Source organism: Monodelphis domestica, chromosome 1 (genome assembly GCF_027887165.1).
Source record: "Monodelphis domestica isolate mMonDom1 chromosome 1, mMonDom1.pri, whole genome shotgun sequence".
NCBI lineage: Eukaryota > Metazoa > Chordata > Mammalia > Didelphimorphia > Didelphidae > Monodelphis > Monodelphis domestica.
The window spans coordinates 617,612,217-617,639,697 of NC_077227.1; the positions used below are offsets into that span (position 1 = coordinate 617,612,217).

Sequence of the window (27,481 nt, forward strand, 5' to 3'; positions counted from 1 at the left end):
TGAATGTGTGCCTAGACACATATCCACAGTATCCTGCCAAGCAGCTGAAGCAGTATGAAACAGTCATCAATACTGCTGCTTGATCAGAGATTTTCATGATGAAAATGTTTTACATCTGGAAATGCTAAAACACACATTTTAGCCATATTTAGTCTTCTTCTCTGAAGAAATGTGGTATACCATAATGGATTTTTCAGCTTAAAAGACCAACAAAAACAAGTCGTCTATGCTATGATAACTATTCTACCAAACCCAGTTTCCTAGAAAGTACCAAAATCACACTAAAATATGAAGTACAAGCCTTGCACCATTATAACTATTCATTTTCAACATTGCTTCCACAGCTGGAGGAAAGTTGTAAAGTTTTCTGCTTCTGCATGCACAAAATCATGAAGCTGTTCTATTTGGTGTGGAATTGGAATAAGAAGTATGGAAAACACTCTAGATTCTTTTCCTTTGTTTTCCCTCATCTTTTCTTGCCATAGTGCCATACTTGCCTTATTTTAGAAGAAAGGATGAAAGAAGCTAATAAGTTAGAACAAAAGAAAAAGAATGATAGGAAGTAAAAGGGTGGGGGTGAAGCTTGCTCTGGAGGCAGAGGACTTAAGTTCAAATACTACTTCTTATCCTTTTAATACCTATAAGACACTGGACAAATCACTTAACCTCCTTGGCCTTCAGTCCTCTTGTATAAAATGAACAGTTTGAACTACATGGCCTCTGAAGTCCTTTAAAATTATATATCTATAATTCTATGTCTTCCTGCATACAGTCTTCATGAGAACAAACAGGAATGGGATTAAGAGGGATATTGTACCCATGAATTCTTGACAATGAGATAGTTCAAATAGAAGATAACCCCTACAATTTGTAGCCTCGTGCATCTGCAATCCCTCCTGCTCAACAAGGAAAAGCAGTGGCAATGGATAAGAGATTTGGAATGAGTCTCCTGAATACTTTGCTTACTGATTGTTATAAACCCTTAACTCTCTTTCTCCTTGCTCTCCTAGTCTTTTTCTGCTACTTAAAAAATGTTATCTTGTCCATGGTTTTCTTTTCCCATATAATACAAATGATCTATGAATTTTGACATAAAACTCTAATCAATTAATGAATATTTATTAGGTGCCTAAACAGTTTACTACCACATGCTCTGTGAATTTGAAAAAAATAAAGTATTGGTTACTTTTATTTAAAAAAAAAGATAATTAAATTAACATTATCAAAAATGAAAAGGGGATCTCACCTGTAATAAAGAGCACATCATGGCAATTATTAAGAGCTACTTTGCCCAAGTATATTATAATATATATGATAATCTAGGTGAAATGGATGAATATTTACAAACATATAAATTGTCTAGACTCTAAAAATTATTTGACAAAATAAGAAAAGAAGGAATCTTGCCAAATTCTTTTCATGACACAAATACAGTACTGATTCCCAAAATCAGGAAAACCAAAAACTGAGAAAGAAAACTAGAGACCAATCTTCTTAATGAATATAGATGCAAATCTTGAATAAAATACTAGCAGAAATATGACAGCAAGTTATCACTTTGATTATTCACTATGACCAGATGGGATTCATACCAGGAATGCAAGAATGGTTTAATATTAGGAAAACCATCCACATAATTGACCATATCAACAACCAAACTAATAGAAATCATATAATTATCTCAATAAGCCTTTGAAAAAAATACAACACCCATGCCTATTGAAAACACAAGGAAGTACAGAAATGGAAATACCTTTCCTCAAAATAATAAGCACTATTTATTTAAAACCATTAGCAAGTATCATCTGCAATGGGGATAAGTTAAAAGCCTTCCAATAAGATCAGGAGTGAAGCAAGGATGCCCATTATCCTCTCTACTATTTATTATCGTACTAGAAATGTCAGTGGTAGCAATTAGAGAAGAAAAAGAAATTGAAGGGATTAACGTAGGCAATGAGGAAACTAAACTATCACTCTGCAAATGTTATGATGGTATACTTATGGAATCCAAGAAAATCAAGTAAAAAACTAGTGAAAATAATTAAAACTTTATTTTTTTAAAACCTTCACCTTCCACCTGGGAATCAATACTGTGTATTGGTTCCAAGGCAGAAGAGTGGTAAGGGCTAGGCAATGGGGTTAAGTTAAGGGTCCCACAGCTGGAAAGTGTCTAAGGCCAGATTTGAACCTAGGAGCTCCGATCTCTAGGACTAGCTCTCAATCCACTGAGCTACACAGCTGCCCCCAATAATTGATAACCTTAGCAAAGTTTCAGGATACAAAATAAACCCACAGAAATCATCAGTATTTCTATATATTTCTAACAAAACTCAGAAGGAAGAGTTACAAAGAGAAACTATTTAAAATCACTATAGACAATATAAAAATATGTGGGAATCTATTTGCTAAGACAAACTTAGGAACTATATGGACACAACTACAAAACAGTTTTTACACAAATAAAACTAGATCTAAACAATTTGAAAAACAGTGTTTACTCATGGGTAGAATCAGCGAATATAAAAATAACAATCCTACCTAAATTTACTTATTCAGTGCCATAACTATCAAACTACTAAAATAAACTTTTTAATAGAATTAGACAAAATAATAAAGTTCATTTGGAAGAACAAAAGATCAAGAATATCAAGGGAACTAATGAAAAAAAAACCCAAGGATATCATCCTAGTAGTACCAGACCTTAAACTGTACTATAAAACAGTGATGATCAAAATAAAAAATTGTTATTAACTCAGAGACAGAAGGGTGGATCAATACAAGAGACTTGGCATAAATGACCTCAGTACCCTCGTGTCCAATAAATTCAAATATCTCAGCTTTTGCAACAAGAAATTTGACAAAAACTGCTGGGAAAATTAGAAAACAGTATGTGAATAATTAGATTTAGTTCAATATCTAACACCCCATACCAAGATAAATTCAAAATGGCTAAATAACTTAACTATAAACAGAGAAATTATAAGTAAATTGGGGGAACATAGAATAGTATACCTGTAAGATCGATGGGAAAGGGAAGAATTTAAAAGACCAAGTAAGAGAGAAAATTACAAGATATAAAATGAATAACTTTTATTATATTAAATTAATCAGGTTTTTATGGACAAAATCAATGCAACCAAAATTATAAGGGAAGCAACAAACTAGGAAAACAATTTATAACAAAATTCTCTGACAAAAGACTAATTTCTCAAATATATAAGGAACTAAGTCAAATATAAAGGAAATCAAGTCATTTCCTATTTGACAGTCAAACTGAATAGATAGTTTTTAGATGAAGAAATCAAAACTATCAATAATCAAATGAAAGTGTTCTAAATCATTCCTGATTAGAGAAATAAAAATCAAAACAACTCTGAGGTATCACTCCACACCTAAAAGATTGGCCAATATGACAGTAAAGGAAAGTAATAAATGTTGGAGGGAATGTGGCAAAATTGGGACACTAATGCATTGTTGGTGGAGTTGTGCATCAATCCAACCATTCTGGAAGGCAATTTGGAATTATGCCAAAGAACTTTAAAAGAATGCATGCTCTTTGATCCAGCAATACCACTACTAGGTTTCTGCCCCAAATAGATTAAAAAAAATATTTGTACAAAAAAAAAGAAAACGAGCTGTGCTCCTTGTGGTGACAAAAAAATTGGAAAATGAGAGTGTGTCCCTTAATTGGGGAATAGCTGACCACATTGTGATGTATATAACGGAGATGGAATATTATTGTGCTATATGAAATAATGAACTGTTTGATTTCTATAAAAACTAGGAAGACCTCCATTAACTGATATGGAGTGAAATGAACAGAACCAGGAGAACATTGTACATAGTAATAAACACTATGGAATGATCAAATATAATAGACTTTTCTAATAATAGCAATTCAATGATACCGGGCAATGCTGAGGGACTTGTGAAAAAGAATGATATCCACATTGAGAGAACTGTGGGAGTAGAAACACAGAAGAAAATAATGATTCATCACTTGTTTATATATATATGTGTGTGTGTGTCTGTGTGTGTGTGTGTGTGTGTGTGTGTGTGTGTGTGTGTGTATTGAGTGATAATACATGTATAACCCAGTGGAATTGCTTATAAGCCCAGGGAATAGAGAGCCAAGAGCAGAGAGAGAGAACATGAATCATGCAACCATTGAAAAATATTTAAAATAAATAATTAATTAAAAATAATAACCTGGTCCTGATCATGGTAGCCTAAGAAGGAATTTTACAAAAAGCAGATTGAGTTAACTATTAATTATTCATAAGTAGAATGACAATTTCATAGATTCTCAACAATAATCCGACCTGTAAATATGTCCTACCACTTAGCCATATCGTAAAAGAGAGAGAGAGTAGGATAAAGAATTGCCTTTGAGTAAAACAACAGTTTAAGATTTCTATGGTTGCATTCATATTCCAGCTCTGTTCCCAGAGTCAGGGCAAAGTATCAATATGCATGGATCAAAACTTGGAATTCACTCTTATTCTGGAAGTAGGCAATGCTTCAGAAGAATCATAGAATTACATAATAAGAGGAACTTTAAAATGAATTTACTCTAAGAGTCTCTAATACAGATGAGAACATTAGGGTATAAAAACGATTTGGAATTGCCCAATTTGTTTTAGTGGTATTTATATTCATGAACATAGATAACCAAGTTTGACTAGAGTGCCAAAAAAATCTAATTTTTCTTCAACAAATCCCAAATGACAATTCTTGACACAAACATGAGGTTCTTTATACTAAAAAATTTTCTAATTCTCATTTTAATTTGGCATTTAAATTTGCAAACCTTCAAGGTCAATAAGAACCATGACTTCCCTTTGTAGGTGAGAAAAGAGATCAAGAGAAATCCTGATTTGCCTGTACTTATCACTATGGAACATGGACAAAGATTCATAATATGAGAAACAACATATATTATCTACAGTTGAAAGAAATAGAACCAACTGAAAAACCAAGTCAGTAAAGTAACAATTTGCTCTTTTGGTTTTCCCAAATAATGCTTTGCCCTCTATCTCTTTATCTCCTAAAAAATCCCCTATAGCTGTTTCCTTCTCTCCTTTCCCCCCTCCAAGACACAGTTATGAAGGGCTTTGAAAATAAAATCATATTTTTTATTTACTCCTTGAGATGATCAGGAAGCATTGGCATTTATTGAAAAGGATAGTGACATAGTCAGATCTCAGTTTTAGGAAGATTGACTTGACAAGTTTGTTCAAGTTAGCTGTTGGCCCATGGACCAGTGACTTCACCATATTTGCCTCAATTTCCTCATCTATAAAATGATCTAGAGAAGGAGAGTGGGAGCCTAAGAGTCTGGAAGGGTAATAGTGGTTTAATAGTAATAGGGCAGCTAGGAAGAAGGAAAGTTTTCCTGGAGAGGAAACAGCAATTATGGGCAACTAGGTGGAGCAGTGGATGGAGTGCTGGGCCTGGAGAGGGGAAAACCTCTGTTCAGATCTTGTCTCAGGTAGTTCCTAGGTGTTGGAACCAGGGCAACTCTGTTTGCTTCAGTTTCCTTATCTATAAAATGAGCTGGAAAAAGAGATGGCAAACCACTCCAGTATCTTTGCCAATAAAATTCCAAATGGGGATCAGAACGAATCAGATACAATTGAAACAATGAACAACAATGAAAGAGGCAGTGATAATGAATTTTATTTTGAACACATTGAGTTTTCCATGACATATTCATGGAACATCCAGCTCAATATTCCTAATGGGCAGTTGAAGATGTGAGTTTGGAGAGACATTGAAGGTGATTAAGTATAGTTGATAATCATTAACATAAACTGCTGAACCCATGGGAGGTGATTATATCACTAATTAGAAGAATAAAAGAAAGAAAATAAGTCACAGGACAGAATACTTCAAGACAACCACTATTAATGTAACATGGAGAAATGTCCAGTATAAGAGACTTGGAAAGAAAGATAAGACAGATAGGTAGGGCAAGAACCCTGATAGAGTTGTTTATTTGTTTTCAGATGTGTCCAAGTCTTTGTGTCTCTATTTAGGGTTTTGTTGGCAAAGATACTGGAATGGTTTGCCATTTCCTTCTCCAGATCATTTTACAGATAAGGAAATGACTTGCCCAAGGTCACACAGCTAGTATTTGAGGTCAGATTTGAATTTAGGAAGATAATTTTTCTTGACTCCAGGTCAGTGACCCTATCCACTGCCCTACCTAGCTGCCCATGCTAAAGTAGAATCACAGAAACTTAGAGAGAAAAGAGTTCCAAGAGAAGAAGGTGATCAATAGTGTCACAAACTAAAGAGATGGCAAGAATGATTAAGACTGAGTAAAGGTCATTAAATTTGGTATTTAAAGGATAATTGGTAACTTGGAGAGAGCAGGTTCAATTGAATGACAAGGTCACATACAGGCAGCAGTGAGTTAATAAAAGATTAGAAGCAAAGGCAGTAGAGACATTGATTATAGCCAGCCTTCTGAAGGAGTTTAGTGACAAAAAAGAAGACTAGATATGTGAAAAATAGCTGTTAGGTATGATTAGATCAAATGCTTTCTTTTTTTTTTTGTCTTCTCTTTGCCTGTGCTTTTCCCAAAAATATATTGGTTGTATTATTCCTATAACTATTGCTTCTAGCACTGTATCAAATAAAAGTGGAAACAAAAAGCACATGATCTACCCTGATTTTATTGGAAAAAGTTAAACAATACGAATAATGGCAGCTTTTACTTTTAGGTAGATACTTTTGATCATATTAAAGGATTGTCTTTTAATTCCTATGCTTTTTAGTGTTTTAATATAAATAAAGTCTATATTTATCAAAATGACTTTTCTGTTTCTATTAATATAATGTTGTGATATTTATTATTTTCTTTATTATCATTTGTTATACTTATAGTTTTCTTAAAGGTAAGAGCAAGTATGTCACTTTAGGTAGATACCTGGACTTAGATCCAGAAAAATGAAGATTCCAGGTCTGCTTCTGTCAAAATACTAATTGTATGAGTTTGTAGATGTCAGTTCACCTAGATATGTACAGGAAAGATTAACCTTAACCTCCTTGGGAAAGTGGTAGTAGCATTTACTTTCTTCTTTTTCTCTTAAAAGAAGAAATATACTAAGAATAAAATTCCATAATGGCAATTAGTCTCAATTTATTCTATGATATTTCACCAAAATCCATATTTTAAGAAAAATGAAACCACCATATCTAATTGGCATGTCATTTCCTATCATATGCCATTTGTACCTTTGCTTGACAGCAAAGTTAGATGTCAAACTCTGAGCTGTCAATAACCTGAAGCACATATACTTTTACACAATCTAATGATGTCTCTGTAGTTCAGAGAGATGATAACCACTGGGATCTATGAATTAGCTGAGTTTATCTACTTTGCTGTTCTAAAAAACAAAAAAAGCAAAAAGAGCTCTTTTCATATTTATTAGAATAACAACATTTTGTTTTTAATTTTATTCATCTTTTCTTATATTTCTTTAGGATTTCTCCTTTAAGCTTGCTTTGGGAATTATTTTTTGATTTTCTAAGTCTTTTAAATTTATTTTTATAGTTGTATATTCATTTGCCTTCCTTTTCTCTCTTTTGTTATTATGCGTTTTCAGAGATATACCTCTTCCTCCAAGATGTGAACCCTGGCCCTTTCTAGATGGTTGTCCCCTTCCTAAAGGGTATGTATAATCAGAGGCTCCAGGCTACATCATATGGTCCAATGCCAGAAAGAACAACCCGCTAAACAGGGTGAACTGAGATAACAGGGTTTACCTTGCTTGCTCTCTCTTACCCTTTTCAAACACTTGTGACTTGTAAGTTCATTCCCTGTGGAAATAAATACATATGCTTGTCTAGGTAAGTTTGAGGTTGAATCTCTCAGAGTCTTCTGCTGCCTGTTCTGCTTTGTATTTCTTTCCCCAAGCATTTGCTGCTGACCTAACAAATGGCTGCCATTATACTTGGTGACTATATCATGAGTTTTTGAAGTTTGGGATAGTTGAGAAGTCTCAATGATTTTCAGCAGGACATAGTCTTGTGATACATCTTTGTCACAGGTAAAGATGACCATTACCAGGAAACCATTAGAAACATGCATGGTTCCCTACCCAGAAGATATTAGATGAGTTACTGCTTAATGCAGACTAAAGTGAAATTGAAATCTAAAACATCATGGAAGTCTTTAGATTCCAGAAAAAATATTATGGTTTTCTTTAGTCTTTTGAGTATTGTATGTGCTTTCTATATTTATATATGGCCTCCTATGAGACTTTTTAAAGGGTTATTGTATCATACCATAACAATTTGCCAAAGTGTATTTTGAATTTGTATTTGAAGCATATTTTTTGGTGGGAGGTGGGGGTGGAAAGGAGAGGGATATTCCTGGAGGAAATAAATAGATATATCTACTAATTCATACATTGAGTAACTTTTTATAACAGACTTTATTCATTACCTTTGGATGGATTTTATATGAAGAATAACCAAGCCTTAAGAGATTTCCCCCCCTTATTTCTGAGGTGTACCATAATGAACCAGAATATGAAGATGGCCTGATTACTTTTCTTTGGTGCCAGGCTCCACCAGGAATGAAATTAATCTACTTAATTCCATGACTGAAGTTTCCTTTTAAAAGTTGCCTCAATCCCAGCCCATGCGTAATATTTTAGAGGAATTAATTTCAAAGAAAGTGCTCTCTCTTTCTTATTATGGTGAAAAACCCTAGAGTCATAAGTAAAATCTTTTAAAGCTCATTTTATTTGCCTCATGTTAGGGATCTTCTTAAAAGGGATTAAGCTTTTCCCTTTGGTAGCTACCAAACTTTCTTTTACACACAAGAATATATGAGGATAATTTGGTAAACAATGAGTAAACTATCAGGGAGAAAATTTGTTTGGTCACAAGATGCCATGGGACTTCATGGGGCTGAAGTCAATGGGGAACACAGAATTTGAGAGGTGGAAGAGATTTCAGTGACCTTCTGGTATCGTTATATATATGACCATCTTCAAGCAATGAATATTCACTATAACATACTCAATAAGTGTTTGCTTACTCTTTACCTAAAAACTTCCAAAGAAGGGTAATCTATCATCTCTCAAAGCAGCCAGTTCTACTTCTGGACAGTTTTATTTGCCTAAGAGTCTTTCCTTATATTAAGTCTATGTTTGTTCCTTTGTAAATTATACCCATTGTTCCTTGTTTTGTATAATGGCTCCAAACCTAATATATCTAATTTTCCTTCCTTGTGACACTCCATCAAATGCTGAATACAGTCATCATGAATCCCCGAGTTTCCTTTTCTCCATTCTAAATATTCCAAGTTCTTTTAAATGATCTTCATAGAAACTCAAGGCTCTTTATCATTTTGATTCTTCTTCTTCTAATTCTTTTCAGTTTATCCATGTTCTTCTTAAATAATGGTGTATAAAGTTGAGCAAAATAACCTAGATAAGATCTGCTGTGAATAGAATAGAGTGGGGCTATCACTTCCCACTTTCTTGAAGCTATTCCTCTCTTCATGCAGTCTACATGAGCTATTTTGGTTGTCACACCACATTAGTAACTCTTACTGAGCTTTTAATTCATTAAATCCCTGGATTTTTTTTGAAGAACCATACCACTATTAACCGTACCACTCTTATCTTATACTTGTGAAGATGATTTTTTGATCCAGTAAAGAATTTACATGCACCTTTCTGAAAATAATCTTATGAGTTTAAGCCTAATATTCTAGCCTATCAAGTTCTTTTTGGCTCCTTAATATAATCTAGTATGTTAGTTATCCCTCTAAGGACTGTATCATTTGGAAAGTTGATAAGCATGCCATCTTTGCCTTTATCCAATGATTTATCATCATTGATGAAAATATTAGATTATATATTTTCCTTAACTCCCATGATCTCTAGAAGTAAGAAAAAGCATAGCATGAAGGTTTGGGGCACTATATAGATATTTTGCTAGAAAAGTGATGTTGAAAAGGAAACTATCATGGTCATGATGTGTATATCAGCAGATGAACCACTTATTTCTCAGCAGTTTCTCTTAATTAGTTCCTGACTCAGTTCCAGATCACCATCATCCTCAATAGCAAACTGCCATAGTCCCAAAGCACAAAGTTATGGGAGGTATAAAGAAAGATAATGCCTAATGTTAGGAATGCTCTCTAACAAGTCTGTCCTCACCTTCTAAATATATCAGCAAAATGGATTATCTTTACTCTCTTTATTTTCCAAAGAATTCTCAACTCTAAGTTCCAACCTTCCTATTACTGTGACTTCTTGTATCCTATATTGTTTAGACAACACTCATTGACTAGGAAACTGTGAAGGAAATTTTTTTTTTATTTTTACTCCCTATGGAGGCTTAATTCTTAAAATTCCACTTATTGAATAATATGAGATTTTGAGTACTGAACTCTGGCTCATGAAGGCCTTTGATGATGGGGTAACCTACCTGCTGTCTAAGCAATCTTTTACCTCTGAAGCTGCTACAGCTTCCATTGTGGAGCAAGGAGGTAGGGGACAGGCCTCAGACTGTAGCAAAAAGAGCATGTCACAACGATAAATATTGGAGTAGCTAGTAAAACCATTTTGAGGTTGTGCATCCCAGCTGCTAGTATTTCCATACCTCTCTCTCTAGCAATCACTTTTTGGAATCCATATGTCCAGGAATAGGGGGAAAGAGATGGTAACATGATAGTGTTCAGAGTGGAGAAGTATTTCCATAGGGTAGACCTTGGCTGCTTCCTTATTACCCTTATTATTTTGAAGGAATTTCTTTTTTCCCCCTCATTTAATTGTGATGTTATTTCATTTGGTGCATTTCTTACAGTTCAGAGATAGCAAGAGATGGATTTAGATATATCCTTTCATTTAGCTACCTTATTAGAAATCTCAGAGGCTATCATTATTAGTAGTATATATTCATACCAATCATTTAAAAATATTCATTATTGTTTCTCATAGTATCCAAATGACATCAATTCCAATGACTTGATTCATCATCCCTTCCTATTCCCCAACTTCCCATTTCAGTAGTTTAGAAACGCTGCATTTATCTTCTGTTTTATTTCTGTGTGTCTTTCCAAATAGTTGTGTTAGCCACTCTGGAGACCAAAATCTAGGCAAATTTGACCCATCCAAAACACACTATTGTTTATTCACTGAATAGTTTTATTTTCAGCTGAACAATTTTCCCTTAGCAAGATTCACCTAAAAGAGTTGTACTTCCCCTCTCTTCAGCAAGGCACTGGCCCAAAGCTGTGATAAAATACCAGCAATTTTATGGAATCATAAATCCCCCTGCAAGTTGCACTTTATTTAGAAAGCTGCTGTCATACTAACCAGCCTTCAGTGCTAACATAGCAACCAAATTGGTACTGAATTGCTGTAAATATCTAAATAGCTTGGAAGTAGTTTGAGGAATCAAATTATCTTCAGCTCTGCAGATTCAATGCATATCCACTTTTTAAATTCCTCTCTCATTCTTGATTATTTTAATCAGGAAAGTCTGATGTTCTTTCTTTGTCCGCATAAACATAAATAAATACAATAATAATAAAAATATACACTTATAAAACATCTTTCTTACAAGGCATTTTTTACTGAGGCATCTTAGAATGCCCTAGAGTAGAAGGGATTTTTCATTATGATTTTTTAAAATTAGTTGTTATATCTACTTTGCTCCAAATTGAATTTTAATGGCAGAACTACATTTATTTTTTCCAAAATAACAACCATTTCCTTTTCTTTTTTTGGTAAATTAAAATGCAAAAGACCTTGTTTGTAAATTAAAGGAACAAAAAAATTACAGTTTCCAAACTTAAGTGAAAGCAGTTGAAGTGAAATTAATTTTTATTTTTAAAAAATCCCTTCTCCCAACCCTACCGCATCAAGGTATGGAGATAGGTGATATTTTGTTTTTTTTTTATCAAAATTGCATTTGTCAGCCTCTACAGCTGCCTCCCTTAGCCTACCTCCTTCCAACTAAAAAAGCAATCCCCAAAGCACGTGGGAATCAAATTACTTGAGAGAAATGAGCTCGAGGAGCCTCACAGTTAACGGATTGCTGGAGCAGCAGCTCAGACAATTCTGTCTAAAGGCTCAATTTCACAAAAGATAAAACAGGTGAAGTAATACGAGTGACACTGGTCCATGTTACTGCAGTGAGTGCTTTTGTAGAATACTGAAAAGGGCACAGGAGTGTTAGCCAAAAGACAGAGGTCCAGTGCCCCTCTACCTTGAACAAAAGTCATTAGCTTGCTCTTGAGTTTGAGCACCTTAATATTTAACTGTAGCATAAGACAGGTCATGCTACACATATGTTTAAAGAAATAGGATTTTATATCAAGAATTGGGAAACCAAAAAATGCTTATCCCAAATGGAGATTTTCTTCCCCAGGTTCCTGGAGTAGGTATGATATTGGTCATCTTGATAATCAAATAACACCAGTATAACCCAGTTTATTAAATTATAAAGCCATACCTTAGAGAAGGAGAGTGAAAGGAGAAAAAAAAAGAAAATTTAAAAAAGGAATAAATATGTAATAGAAATAAAGAAAATTCAACTGATAAAGAGAATAAAGTATAAATAGGTGATAAAAGAATATAAATTACCATTGATAATGGAGAACAAGAAGAATTTTGCAATGATTTGCATTGAGTATGTGACATTTATATTTCTGCCACAGTCAAGTGACTGCAATTTAAGTACAAAAATGTCTCTTTTCTAAGCAGGTCTCTTTTCTAGTAGAGAAAGTAAAGGGTTAGAAAGCAACACCTCTTCCACACTCCACTTTTTCAAGTACAATGAAGTGTTCCTTTTCAAATCAGAAGACCATTAGTCTGAAGAGCAGGAAGAAAATACATCTGGAAAGCCAGTGGGGAACACTGACCTGTATTAAAAGATGGAAAGAAGAATGTCACACAGAAAAAGAATGAAAGAAAGGCCAAAGTATACATGACTCTAAGAAATGAATTTGTGGCTCTTTCTGAAGAGGAGAGAGCATTAAAAAATTCTAAAGAGGAAACAGCTGTTTGTCCTCTAAGCACTAATGATACTAGATCTACAAATACAGCCATATTAAGAGGTCATCCTATAAGGCTTAGAGGAAGAAAAGAAGAATGGTGGATGATTTTGTGTGTGTGTGTGTGTGTGTGTGTGTGTGTGTGTGTGTGTGTGTGTGCGTGCGTGCACACGCAGAAGAGCTGAGGCAGCTATTTGTTGAAGTGATAATAGAGATGTTCATTGTATTCTTGGGGAATGTATTAAAGACATGACAGCTTCCCAAATCTTTTTTAAAATGGATGACTCATGTGGGCATGAATGATACTTCCATAAGAAATCTAGAAGGCATTCTTGAACTGCTAAAGATTAAAAGTCATGAACCAAAAACCGAAGTCAGAGGCACAGGTGGTGTTTTCTTCCCCAATACACATAGGGAAAGCAAGGAATACTGAAAGAAAAGATGATTTTGGAGTTAAAAAAAGTAGTTAAGAATACAGTATTTATGAATGAGAATTAGATTTCTGAATCATAATTTAAAATCAAGAATGATCGTCTCCTGAGCAGGAATGAAAAATATGTACATAATGAACTATGTGCTTTATGAGAATGTTTTTGTGTATAGTCTGGAAAATTCAATCAAAATAGCTTTCAACCAAAAAAAAAAAAGAAGGGAAAAGGAGAGAATTAATTAAGTATATGCACCAGGCTAGATACTGCAGAGATGAGAAAAAAATTAAGAATCACTCATGGACACTCAGAAGTTGATATGAGACAGAATTGATCACCAAGAGCCAATAGTGAAACCCCAAATGCAAAATATTAATATTCAAATGCACAAAACTTAGGCAATAAATAGGATGAACTAGGAAGATACCAGATGGCAAATTTTACCTCATAGGTGTCTATGAATTATGGTGGCAAGAGACCTAAGCCTGGAACAAACATGTCATATTCAAATGCAACAGAATCATTTTATGTCTTCCTTAAAACTTGGTAATAAATATTTGGGACAAACAAAAGTAACTTTATCATCAAAGAATACTATAGATTATCTAATCAGAAAGAGGAAATAGATTATAAGCATGCTAAAGTGAAAATACATTTAAAATAATCAGACATTTGTTAAAATTCTCTGGAAAATTCAGAATAGCTATTTTTTTTTAACTTGCCTTAGTAAAAACATACCATTATAAAAGATGTGGAAACCAACAAAAGAAAATTCTGTTTTGGATACAATTTTCATCATCAAAGCTAAAGAAGTTGCTGTGATAGATATGATGGCAAGTTTCTGAAAGAGTAACCATTTTCTTTTAGGGTTTGTGGTAGAAAAGAGAGGGAAGCCAGGCATAGTTTCACAGGAACCCTAGATTTTCAAAGAACAGATTTCAAAGAAATCAAAGGAAGAATAGGTAAGCTCCCCTGTACTAAAATTCAATAGTGAAAGTAATTTCAGGAGGGATGTGAAATTGTCAAAATGAATTTCTGAAAACACAGTGGGCAACAATTCCAAAGGAGATACATAGGGATTGTCTGGAGGAGTCAGTATTGGTTGCACAGAGAACTTCCTGATTAACTTAAGTTTTTTAAAGATAAGTTCAGAAGATGGAAAAGGAAAAGAGAACAAAAGAGAAGATCAATACAAAAACATGACAATAGTGTCAAGTACATATGTGACCCCTCACAATGCAAATGAGCAACAAAAGAATTTTTCTTAAGCTATGTCTGGAAAAAAGATAGAATAAAAAAGGAACAACGGTCTGAATAGAGTAAATGAGATGATGATAACTCAACATGAAGTTAGAGCTATTCAATTTAATCTTGATTTGGTGTACTCTAAAGGGAAAATGGGCATCTGTACATAAATAAAGACTATTAAAAAACAGCTAATAGAGAAGTGATGCTCAATATTAGTAAAACCATATTAAGAGCTGCCCTTAATCTGCCCTTAATTACCATATAAACTACATTCCTGGGTACTGAAGAACCTGGAGTATGTGACTGTTGAACCACTAGCAGTTATATTTTAAAATCTATGGAGAACAGATAAGGAACCACATGACTGGATAATGGCAAACATCCACTCAAAACACAAAGGAATCTACACACTGTAGATGGGTGATCCTGACTTTCATTTCTGTTAAAATTCTATAGTATATTATCCAAAGACATAGTAAGGGCAACTAGATGATGTAGTAGATAGAGTGCCCAGTCAAGAGCCCACAAAACTACTTCTCTTCCTGAGTTTGAATCTGGTCTAAGACACTTATTTGTTCCATTACCCTGGCCAAATCTGTTTGCCCTGCTTACATCAGTTTTTCCTCACCTGTAAAATGAGTTAGAGAAAGAAATAACAAACTATTTCAATATTTTTGCCAAGAGAACTCCAAAAGTGGTAATGAAAAGTTAGAAAGAATTGAAAATGACTCAACAACAAAAATGGTGAGTAAATATCTAAAAAATAAAAGCATCATTACAAGGCACTACTATAACTTTGTTAAGAAAAGGTCATGACCAATTATTGGAGAGGTTGTTGGAAAGACAGGTACACTAAGGAGGTATGATAAAGCTATAAAGTAATTTGGAACTTGGACCAAAAAGTCACTAATCTACACACATACCCTTTGGTCCATCAATAGCACTAGTAGGCTTTTAGCCCAAAAAGATCTAAGAAAAGTTAAAGGATTCACCTGAAGAAGAATATTTATAGAAGCACTTTTTGTTGTAGTAAAAAAACCCCTGAAAAGTTCATGTATATACAATAGAAAATGGTTGAAGAAAATGCATTACATGAGTATAATATTATTGTGATATAAATTAATGAAAATGATATATTCAGAAAAACACAGAAAGACGTGAATTGTGAACTGATTCAGATTGAAGTGATCAGACAGAAGAAAAATTATGTAATTATGTAAAAGACAACAACTTTAAAATATTTAAGAATTGTAATCAACAGAAAAAGCAAAGATAACTATTGAAAATTAACAGTGGTTCATGCTTCTTTCTTCTGGGTAGAGAGATGAAATATTAGAGGCTAACTTCATAAGTGGCCAGTGTATGTATTTGTGTATATGTGGATATTTGTAAGTGTGACTATGTTTATTAACTATAAGGGCTTTTTTTTAGAGGAGTGGGAAAAGTTGGGGAGGGGCTACTGGGGAAGAGAGAGTGACATTAAAAGAGAAATTTAAAATGAAGAGTATTAATGAATCATTTAAAATATTTAGAGAGCAGAAGGATATTCATGAGGGAATGCACATGCAAACAGAGCAGTGTTGGATTTATTATACTAAATTTTAAATACAAAAAAACCCACAAGCTGTATGTAGAAAGAAGAAAGAAAGAAAGAAAAAAAAACCCTACATATACACAGATGAACAACAGATGTTCATGGATTTATATACAATGCTCCCTTTTTTGTTTTACTTTGTATATTGAAATGCTCATTTTGTTGTTTATTAAGTTAATAATAAAAAAAGTATTAAAGTTCTTCCAGACCAATTTTATATGGCAAAATTACAAGCTTTGGCTGGTCAAACACAGCAGGGAAAGCATTCAAGTTTTTTTTGCTTTCATATATGCATAATAAAGACAGGAATGAGAGAGAAAAGAGTGACCATACTTTTTGGTCTGGCTAAAATTCATTTGCATGCTTCACCAAGGAGGATCTGGGGAATATTTAAACCTGAACTAGATTCTTACTTGGAAAAGTGGGCATGAATTTCTTTCCAGAAGTATAGGGCAGAAAAGAAGAGACTTATCTTAGGGACTCTGCCAAGGCTTCTTGGCCAGCTGGAATAGTGGCTTAGTAGACTGACTGGCACATAGTAGGCACTTAAGTAATTGCTGATTGACTGTCTGACTAAACTGCTATCAGCCTGTCCTTATTAGGAAGAAGTTCTTGTTGGTATATATTTTAACAAACAACCTGGAATGACTCTAACAGATCCTGGAGTAATAAACTTAGGAAAAAGAAATGAGGAGTGGCCTATTTTTTAGTTGTTAATTTTAAACTTGTGCTGGGCTCTTCTCCCTATTTGTGACTGATAATGTCTCAGGGTTCAGTTCTGTTGCTATTTCCTGAGCACTCTGGGGGTCTTTGACTTCTTGGTTCTTCTAATTTCTATGTTGCAAGAATGTCTGTCAATTGGAGAATGGCTAAACAAGTTGTGGCATATGATTGTGATAGAACAGGCAAGTTAATTAAAACAAATCAGGAAAAATCTAAAATTATGAAGAGTGAAACAAGCAGAACCAAGAGAACATTATGTACATCAACAGAAATATTGTTTGAAGAATGACTTGTATATATCCACCTCCAGAATAGAAACTGATAAAGGGAAATGAGCAAGACATAATATATATATATATATACATATATATATATATATATGTATGTATGTATGTATACACACACACATCTTTTTTCTTAAATAATGCCGTCTTTAATGAGGGGAGAGGAGGAAGGAACTAATTTAACTGGGTATTTTAGTGTAACAAACAAATAAAAACATTTAAATTTAAAGATAGGCAGGGTACACCTGCAACAGTTATCTCCTGCTATTTTCCAGACAATAGTATACTTAGATGTATTTGGAACTATTTTAATGACTAAATTCAAATGTTTCCATTTCAACTCTAAGGAGGATATTAATGGAATACTTCAGAGATCCATGCTTAGTTCTGTGCTTTTTAAAAAATACCTTTTTTATCTATGACTTTGATAGTGGCATCCTTAAAAAAAATAAATGGCAATGTTATGTGAGATAGCTAACATATTAGCAGTCAGGATTCAAAAAGTTCGGAAAAAAATATGGGGTTGAATCTAATAAGATGAAGCTTAATAAATTTAGTTTGATGCTTACATCCAGCTAACTTTGGAGATACAAAACAGAGGAAATTTGGCTAAATAGCAGTTTATCTGAGATAGATCTTAGAAAGATTAGTGTACTGGCCATCGAACAAGAAGATATGTGCAACATTATCAAACAGTTGAGATTACCAAGTTTAGTGGCTTTTGGCATTGTGATTTTGTCTGCTTTTAGCTCTTATCAATGACCACCTTGAGATACTAAGTAATGTTAGCCACATACCCCTCCTTCCTGATATATTTATTTCATGTGCTCTCACTCATTTGGTTAAATGAACTAGAACTAGTTCTATAACTCCTTCTCTGGAATGTGTAATTTATTAAAAGAAAAAAAAAAGAAAGAAAGCTTGGGTAGTATGGAGCAGGGGTGGGGAGGGAAGAAAATTGTTGATGGAAGTATCAGATAAAAGCAAGAAAAACTAGAGCCTCTAGTTTGGTGTTGTTAGAATAGCCTTTTCCAATATGGTTACAGAATTAGTTGTTAGAAAAAAAGAAAGAGAAAAAAATCACATGAAACTACTTTGTGGTGGAGCAATATAGACTTTAGGATCTATTGTTTCCAGGTAGCATTCTCTTTGTGACTTTAGGGAAATCACATATACTGGGTTTTACTTTATGATGCTGAAGGTCTTGGGCATAAAAACTACCAAAGAGTCTGTGTGGTTATGCTTCTTTTAATTTTTCTCATTCTCTCAGATGGGCCTGTCTAGAATTATAGGATGCTGGAAGTCAAAAGTTGCAGAGAACTGATAGCATGAAAAGCTGACCCAGGAGAACTCTGAGGTGACAACTGACTTCATTTTAATAATTTCTTCTGTATTTATATCTACTCTCCCTGCTTTAGCTTGATTTTTGTGGTATTACCTTTCCTTAAAATTAACTTGGATAGCAAAGGATCCTGAGACTGCCCTTTCTGAAATTCTTATCCACTGTGATACTCTTTGGTGACTGACAGTTTTTGGTCATCCTCTTTTATGGAACATTTTCTCTTGTGTCCCACAATTCCTTACTCTTCTTATTTGCTCTCTACATTTCTAGTGAAGCTAATGTCCCTATACTAATTTGTCTCTCTCCTAAATATAGGTATTACCCAAAGTTTTGTTCTTAGTGTCAATATTCCAACTCATGGTATTGCCAAAGCTGTGCCATTGATTAAGGTAACAACTAGAAAAGAAGAATGATTTCAATTTGTTTAGAAAGGCAGTTCTGTGCAAAGCCAGGCTCAGCTAATTAAAAGTGATAGTCAAGGCCAAGCCAGTACCACGTTCCAAGAATCTAAAACCAGTGGGAAATGAATTGTAAAAGAATGGACATGAATTCCAATAGATAGTAGGTACTAGATCAGTAGCTGGAAATGTGGGCAATTTAGGCTGGTTGACCATTTCTTTGATTCAAATACCCTGCAGTTTCATAGCCAAATCTATGGCCTAACTGGTAAATCTGAGTCAATAGAGGGAATGGAAGAATCCAGCACAAGATTAAAATGTCAGATGCATCAATGAAAATGCTGAGTAATAAAATACAATAAAAATGACTCTCTCTCTCTGTTGAAAATATCATTAGTGTCTACAACTTCAATTATCACCTCTGTACAGAGGAATCCCAAAAATCCATCTCTAGCCCTAGCTTTTCTCCCAAGCTATAGATTCTCATTTCCAAGTGACTATCTGACATCTTCATTGGCTATCCCATCAGCAACTCAATTAATAAGTTGGAAACTGAAGCCATTATTTCATTACTTCTTGTCCTTTCTACTTCTTGCTTATCCTAACTCCCCTTTATATTAATGCAATACAATCTTGCCTCTTAACAAAACTTCTTCATTCTTTAAACAGCCCCCTCTCTTGTCCTCACATTCATTCCATTGATAAGTACTATTCTGCTCACTTCTAAATGTTTCTTATATGCATTCTCTCATTGCCATTTCCACGGTTTCTTTTGACCAGTACAAATCACTTAACTTCCCTAAACCTCAGTTTCCTCATCTGTAAAATTAAAGTGTTGGACTAGATAGCATCTGAGGTCCCTTCTAACTAGATGTACATGATTCTATGATCTATGACTGTAGCAATATCTTTCCAACTAATTATATTATTTCTATTTTCCATTGTGTCCAATGTATTTTGAAATTTCTATCAGATTCATCTTCCTAAAGCACAATTCTGATCATGCTACTTGCCTACTGAAATTTTTCAATGACTTTGTATTTTGAATAGAATAAAATCCCAATTCCTCAGCTTGTTATTAAAGAACTTACATGATATGGCTTTAACCTAGACTTTTGTGCGGCTGCTTCATTACTTATAGATTAATATATTAAAGTTGAGAGGAAGCTAAAATATCATATGAAACATGCCTCTCATTTTATATTTGATAAAATTAAATATAGCTTAATTGTTGTTATAGTCAAGAAAGCTAATGTGATCTTAGTTCAAGATGCTAGCATCTGGGAATATGATATTCCATTTCAGTTCATCTAAGTTAGACGACATCTAGAATATTTTGTTTTAGTTGTTGGCACCACATTTTACAAGTGATATTGATAAATTAGAGACTATCCAGAGAAGAGTAGCCAGAATAATGAAGGGCTTTGAGATCATGTCTAACACTAGAATGAACAGGTGCATCTACTGATGAAAGAATTTTTTAAATTTTACTTTTAGATAAAAATGTTCATGGTTCTTATATTTTTTGAGTCTTAGAGGGTAAACAATAATATGCAATACAAAAACATATTCTGAATCACTTGATACATTTAGGTAGGTCTTTTGAAGTATTTTATCCTTTTACTGTTTACAATCAGTTGAAGGAACTGGGGATTTTTAAACTAAGAAAGAGAAAACTGATAGGTTTCTCATAGAATCAGAAGAAAGAAAAAATAGAAATAGAAATAGAAATAGAGAGAAAGATAGAGAGATAGAGACAGAAAGTGATGGATGAATCAAAAATTATTAAATATTTAATAATGTGATAACCACTCTTCCAAGTGTCAAATATATTAAAAATCTTCTCAAGAAATTTAAATTATATAAAGGGTAGTTAGAAAGGGATAGCCAGCAAGGTGTTTTCCTTGTTCCAGGAAAGAGGAAAAAAAAAACACGCTTATTGGAGTTTAGAATATCTTGGTCATAGTGTAAAATTCCTGTTGGACCTTAGGTTTTAGAAGCACAAAGATCATTGTCTCTTCTTCAATACTCTTGGGGAAAGGAAGAGTTTTTAGAAATCAGAATTCAAGCCAAAATGGTGACTAGCCAGGGCCTCATGAATACAGACTTAGAGCTAAAAATATAGTAAAATCCTCTAATTTTAAATGAGGAAAGAGAAACCCATACTATGTCTCAGATTCTAAGTCAATGAGGAATATATTTTCTGGTGATATAACTTTGGGAACTTAGACCTGCTAGTGTGATATTCAGGTGAGAGAGCAAGTCAAACCTGGCAAATGGTGAGTAGTATCCTATTCTTAGGCTAAAGTTATGAAATTCCTAAATATGACACTATGGATCTGTTTATATTTTCCAGTGTCTGAAGTTGACGAGAACACAATGTAATAGATTTTTCTCCTTACTTTGTTGGGGCACTGGAATAGAAAGTACATTCTTCATTAATAGTCTTCCATTCTGATTCACCCAATCTTAAAATTTTACAGTCTCCTAAGTGAGATCTACATTGGTCTCCTTTTCCTGTTACCTCTGGAAGTCAATTTCTCCTTTCTTTTGAAATTATATTTATTTGTACATTTTAAAAAGTATATTTATATCTGTGTGTGGCATCCCCTGATGTGACATAAGTTTCTTAAGGACAAAGACTTTGCATCCCCAGAACAAAGCTCAATTCTTTGCATATAGTAGGTGCTTTACAAATATCTGCTTCTGGATTAATTAATGATTAGCCAAAAGGGCAAGTAAAAATGGATGGTAGGCATAAGTGGATTGCATCATGCTACTAGTAAAGATTCCTATATAAAAGGCAAGAGGTAAATCATACCATTCAACAATATATGACAGGGATATGAGATGGAATCGTCATGAAATCAATCATGAGAGTCTGAGTGTTGCTCTGATACCCACAGAAAATTTTAAGAATATGGAAGAAAACCTTAAGTTCACTGAGTAGAGGCTTTAAAAATAAATTATTTGCGGGAGAACATAAATCATAAGAAGTCATGGTAGATTGTGTTCTACTATGATCATAATTGATAAGATCCCCTATCAATTAAATTATTAGACAGCCATAGTAGTCTACTCATTCTATTTAATACCATAGCCATTTCTTAAATGTCTCCATTAGTAGATTGTAACTTCCTTGATGACCACGTCTATGATTAGATTATATCTCATCTTTTCATGTATTCTAGACCTATTCTTTGAACACAGTAGGTCTTTTAAAAACTTTTTAAAAATCAATAAACATTTATTAAATAACTATTTGTATGAAGAACATTTCACTAAGTACTTGGAGAAATGTAAAATTTTGATAAGACATAATATGTGGCCCCAAGGAGCTTAAATTTGCATAGATCCTTTTAAATCATAAAACAACTCCTTAACACATAGGAGGCAGTTGAAGAATATGTATTGATTAATTCATGTTTTACCTCTTTTATCTGATGGCACATATTGACTTCCTTTCTACTATTATTTTCACTTGAATATTCAGTGCATTTTAAAATAATCTCATTAGCTATGAACTGAACACAATTATTTGTGTACCAATTCATTAATAGGATTGAATGATATAGACAATTGCTGCTCCAATGAAAGAATTTGATTCCTCAAATGTAAAAATGAAGAGACCTTGAAGGTGATGCATTTAAAATTTTTGTTTTATAGCAGGGAAAAGTGGGACCAGGAGAGATAAGTGACTTGTTTAAGACAACACACCTAGTAAATGGCAAATACAAGACTTGAAAATCATTCCTTCTGCTCTTCAATACATAGTTATTCTCCTTCTGTTCAATATTTGAACTGATAAATTTGAAACTCATTGTCCTTTCATATATCCACCAGAAGATTATCTCACCCTTTGTCTTTTTTCTTTCCACCTATGATTTTATTCCTTGCCTTCAGTTTGGAATGCTTAAAAAAATAGAGACAGACAGAGACAGAAAGACAGATAGACAAAGAGACAGAGACACACAGACAGAGAGACAAATGGAGACAGAGAGATACAGAGTAAGAGAGAGAGAGAGAGAGAGAGAGAGAGAGAGAGAGAGAGAGAGAGAGAGAGAGAGAGAGAGGGAGGGAGGGAGGGAGGGAGGGAAGGAGAGACAGAGAGAATGGGACTATACTGAGATTCAGTGTATTTTATTTCCTTAATCTCTTCACACTTGCTGTTTTCATTTCATTTGACATCAATTCACTTGCCATTAGCAAATAACACTATATATTGGACTATATTTAGCCTTAAAGGTGTGATATCTTTAACTCTTTCCCTTTTTAAAAATAAAACAGAGTGGAGCTTTGCTAAGCTAGTCAGAAAGTTATGAATGAGCTGAATTTTTTATGATGCACCTTTGTGCAGATATTACATGAGATGACACCCTATGAAAGCTTCATGCAGTCTCCAAACTTATGAGTCCTGTAGTCTTTTTGTAAGGCTTATATTTTATCATCTTTCTTCTACGGAATTATAACAGTGACCTGAGAAATAGATTGTGAATCAACTCCGATTTTAGGCAAGCTGTTCCCACTGCCACCGCTGTAATTCTCTTGAGGAAAGATGATAAAAGGTCCCACTAAATTATCAAGAATTACTGGAAAGGGGGGGAAAGTATATAAGAGAAATGGATTTTTTCTTCTGTTTTCCTTGACTTTTCCTTCCCTGAAAAAAAAGTGATCTAGTGAAATATAAGGACCTCTCCCACCTATTGGAGAAGAATCTATGTCAGTATGTATGAAGAGAGGACAAAAGAAATTTTCCTGCTTTGATAACATTTCTTAAGAGAATTTGGAGACTCCATATTTATCCAGATTTGGGAATACAGTTGGGTGTTCTTAGCATGACACACATTTTCATAAGTCTTCACCAAGAAGATCTTAAGGGAAATGACTCAAGGTCAAAGTATAACAGAATGTTTTAGTTATGAGAGACTTCTGTAAGCATCTCTCAAATACTGACCTGATTACAAATCCTTTATACCTCACTTGAATGGTTATTTATTCTTTGTTTAAACACCCACCTCAAGGGGAAGCTCACTACCTCTTAAACAGAAAAGGATATATAAACCTTGAAGGAAGCTAGGATTTCTAGAAATCAGAAATAAAGAAAGAATACAATCCAGGAATTGAGTATGAAAGCAGGAAGATGTAAGAAAGAACAGAAAATAGTTTAGTTTGGCTTGGTTTGTATTGTATAACTAGGAGTAATATGAAATAAACCCTGGGTGATTTTTCACCCTTTCAACTTTTATTTTCCTACTCCTTCCCACATCCTTTAAGACTATAAGCAACTCAAAGCAAAAAACTATTGTATCCATCTTTGTTTAATATTTTGCATAGAGTAAGCCCTGGAATGAAAAAAAATATATTAATTGATCTTTTCTGCCAAACAGTTTAAATATTTGATGAACTGAACTGATATTGAATTGAAATAAGGAATGTAAAACTATTTTTATTTTTAAAAATTTATACACTTTTTATTACAAAGTAAAAACTGATTAATATAATGAAGTTTGATATTGAGTCATTGTGTTGTGTACAGGAAGAATTGGGCTCTTGTTTCAAATACAAAATATCATTATTGTCTTAAGCTGGTCACTTTGTCTCTCTGGGCCTTAGTTTCTTCATCTGCAAAATGAGGGGAGTTGAATAAAGGACCTATCAGGTCTCATTTAGCTCTACATTAGGAGTTTTTTTAACTGTGGATCCATGATGCTTTTAAATATATATATATATATATATGCACATATATTTTGTAAACATATTTCATATAATTGGTTTCCTTTGTAATCATGTATATTTTATGAATTTAAATGCATTATTCCAAGAAGGGGTACATAGGCTTTAAAAGACTTCCAACTGGCTCATATCCAAAAAGCCCAAACCAAAGCAAACAAATCAAGATTAAAACCTGTGCTCAAGATCTCTGAATCTGTGATCATACCCTTAGGCTTTTTACAAAACTGAAGTCTCATTATAAAATTTTAATTCATAGGACTTCAAGGTCAAAGTAGCAGTATAGCAAGGAATCATATTTCCTGCAAAGAATCACAGAAAATCTGCCTCTGTGAACTCAAAACTTAGCTCCTTTGGAACACCTACCCTGACAACCTCATATAATTTCCCAAGAATTTAGGAATCATGTTTGCCTAAGAATTTGTAGGTTACCTTATAATTATTCTTAGACTGCTTTTCATTTATTTTTCTAATATGTGACTGTTGTGTAGTCCTAGCTACACAGTTCTGATGGCGACACAATGGTCCCCAGGCTATCAAAAATATGTATGGTCTGAGGATGTTTTTGAACATAAGAACTCTGATTTCAGGTAGTTGATCAGGATACCAATACCATGTGTGCCATTTATGTAATATATTACCTTAGTGTACAAATTGAAAAAAAAAACATGGGTTATCTTTTGCCTCATTTTACAGAAAATGTCTCTGTTGGTTTCTAAAGTGTTCCAGATTGGTTCACCATGACAATTGCATACATCATTAGTTCAGTAACAGATATCAAGATAGCCTTATTGATACAGACAAAAGTATACATGACACCAAGCCAAAATGATTGTTTAGGGTTGTGGTTTTTTGTGGGGATTGGTCTAGGGAAAGGGAAATGTAATTTTGGTAATTCAAAGGTATTTTGCAGTTTTTAATCATTAGTGGATTTTCTGAAATAGTATAACTTGAATATCAATGGTAGAGTAGATGTAGAAGAAAGACATTTGAAAAGATTCTTTCCTTGTAATAATAGTTTATATGTAAATTTTGCTTTAAAATGAAATACATACTCTTGCACTTTAAATACATTTATCATCATTTGAAATGGTGCTCATTGTCAACCAGTAGAAGCAATGCAGATAGTTTATATTATAGCTGGCTATCAGTCTGATAATTTAGTTAGGTGACTAAAAACTAAAAATAAAATTCTTTTTTTTTACCATGATCTAAACTTGTAAAAATTATAACATTTCCTAACATATATTTTGTATGTTTGCATTTTCATGATATTATATTCTAAAGAAATTAACTTGAAAAGAAAACAGAAAAAAAAGTATTTTGAATATCATACTAGGAAAATAACAGAATCACAAGATCTCTAATTCACAAAGGACATCAGTAACCACATATTCCAACCTCTAACCAAATAACATCCCCCTGTTTCAACAATTCCAGTGATTGGTCTAACCTTTGAAAACTTCAAGTGATCAGGAAGCTGCTACCTCAAAAGGAATCCAATCAAATCCATTTTTATTAGTTTTAATAATTTTGAATTTTATTCTCATAACAAACCTAAATCTATCTTTTAAAATTTTTGACTAATTGTTCCCAGTCTTGTTCTCTTGGCACAAGAAGAACAAATCAGACATTAAGTCCAAATCAATCATTTGCTGAACGTAGGTCCAATAATGTCACCCTCATACATTATAAGTTTTCTACATTGTTGTTTGCTTTCCTGTCTTCTCCATTAGACTATGAGCTCCTTGAGAGCTGAGACTGTCTTTTGTCTTTCTTTGCATTCTCCAGCATTTAGCACAGAATCTGGCACAAAGTAGGCACTTAATAAATGTTTGTTTAGTGACTTGACTATGGAAGTTTTATGTATAAAGGTTTGGTGGTGTGGTGGGTAGAGAGTAGGATATTGAGTTAGGAAAATCTGATTTCAAACCCCAAATCCACTAGCTATGTGACCCTGGCCAAGTCACTTAACTTTTATTTTCCTTGGTTTCCTCTTCTTTAAAATTGGGAAATTATAACATTTACCTCCCAGAGTTGTTGTTTGATTCAAATGAGATCACTTGGAAACTTTAAAACACTATGTAAATGCTAACTATTATATTATCATCATCATAATCATTAAATTCTTTTTATTTCTATCAAGTTTTTCAATCAATTCCTTGGATAGGAATACAAAAGACCTAATATTTATATAGCACTTTAACATTTGCCAGGTGCTTAACATATATTATCTCACTTGGGTATCCCAACAGTCTAATAAAGCTTTAATATTATTTTGCTGGTAAAGAATTTAATTCTGAGAAATACTAAGTTAATTTCCCATAATCAAAAAATCCACTAAATATAAGGAGTAGGATTTGAACTGAGTTCTTCCCAACTCTTTTCCCAGACACCTATCCACATGCAACAACTTATCTCACCTCAAGGGAGGTTTAATTATTATTTTTTTCTTAATATAACCTGCATAATAGGTATTTCAATTCACTGACAAATAAGCAAGGTTTTTTTTTTTTTGGCTTAGGAATGTTTAATACTTGAAGAAAATGAAAATCTGCCTATATATGTTGGCAAACTGGGAGATTCTCCAGCTCTCAAGCTCTAGTCTAATTAGTCCCTTTGAGTATTTTATGAAGGGTTCATTTGCTTAGAATGGGTTCCAATCAATTATTTGTTTTTCTTGATTCCACAATATATGTGTTTAAAT

At 33.5% G+C, this 27,481-nt stretch overlaps 1 protein-coding gene across 1 annotated transcript in view; it reads right to left on the minus strand.

Moving 5' to 3' along the window:
* The window catches only part of MACROD2 (mono-ADP ribosylhydrolase 2), a 2,426,984-nt gene that overhangs the window by 689,709 nt on the left and 1,709,794 nt on the right, over positions 1 to 27,481 (minus strand). The gene's annotated exons all lie outside the window — the stretch shown is intronic.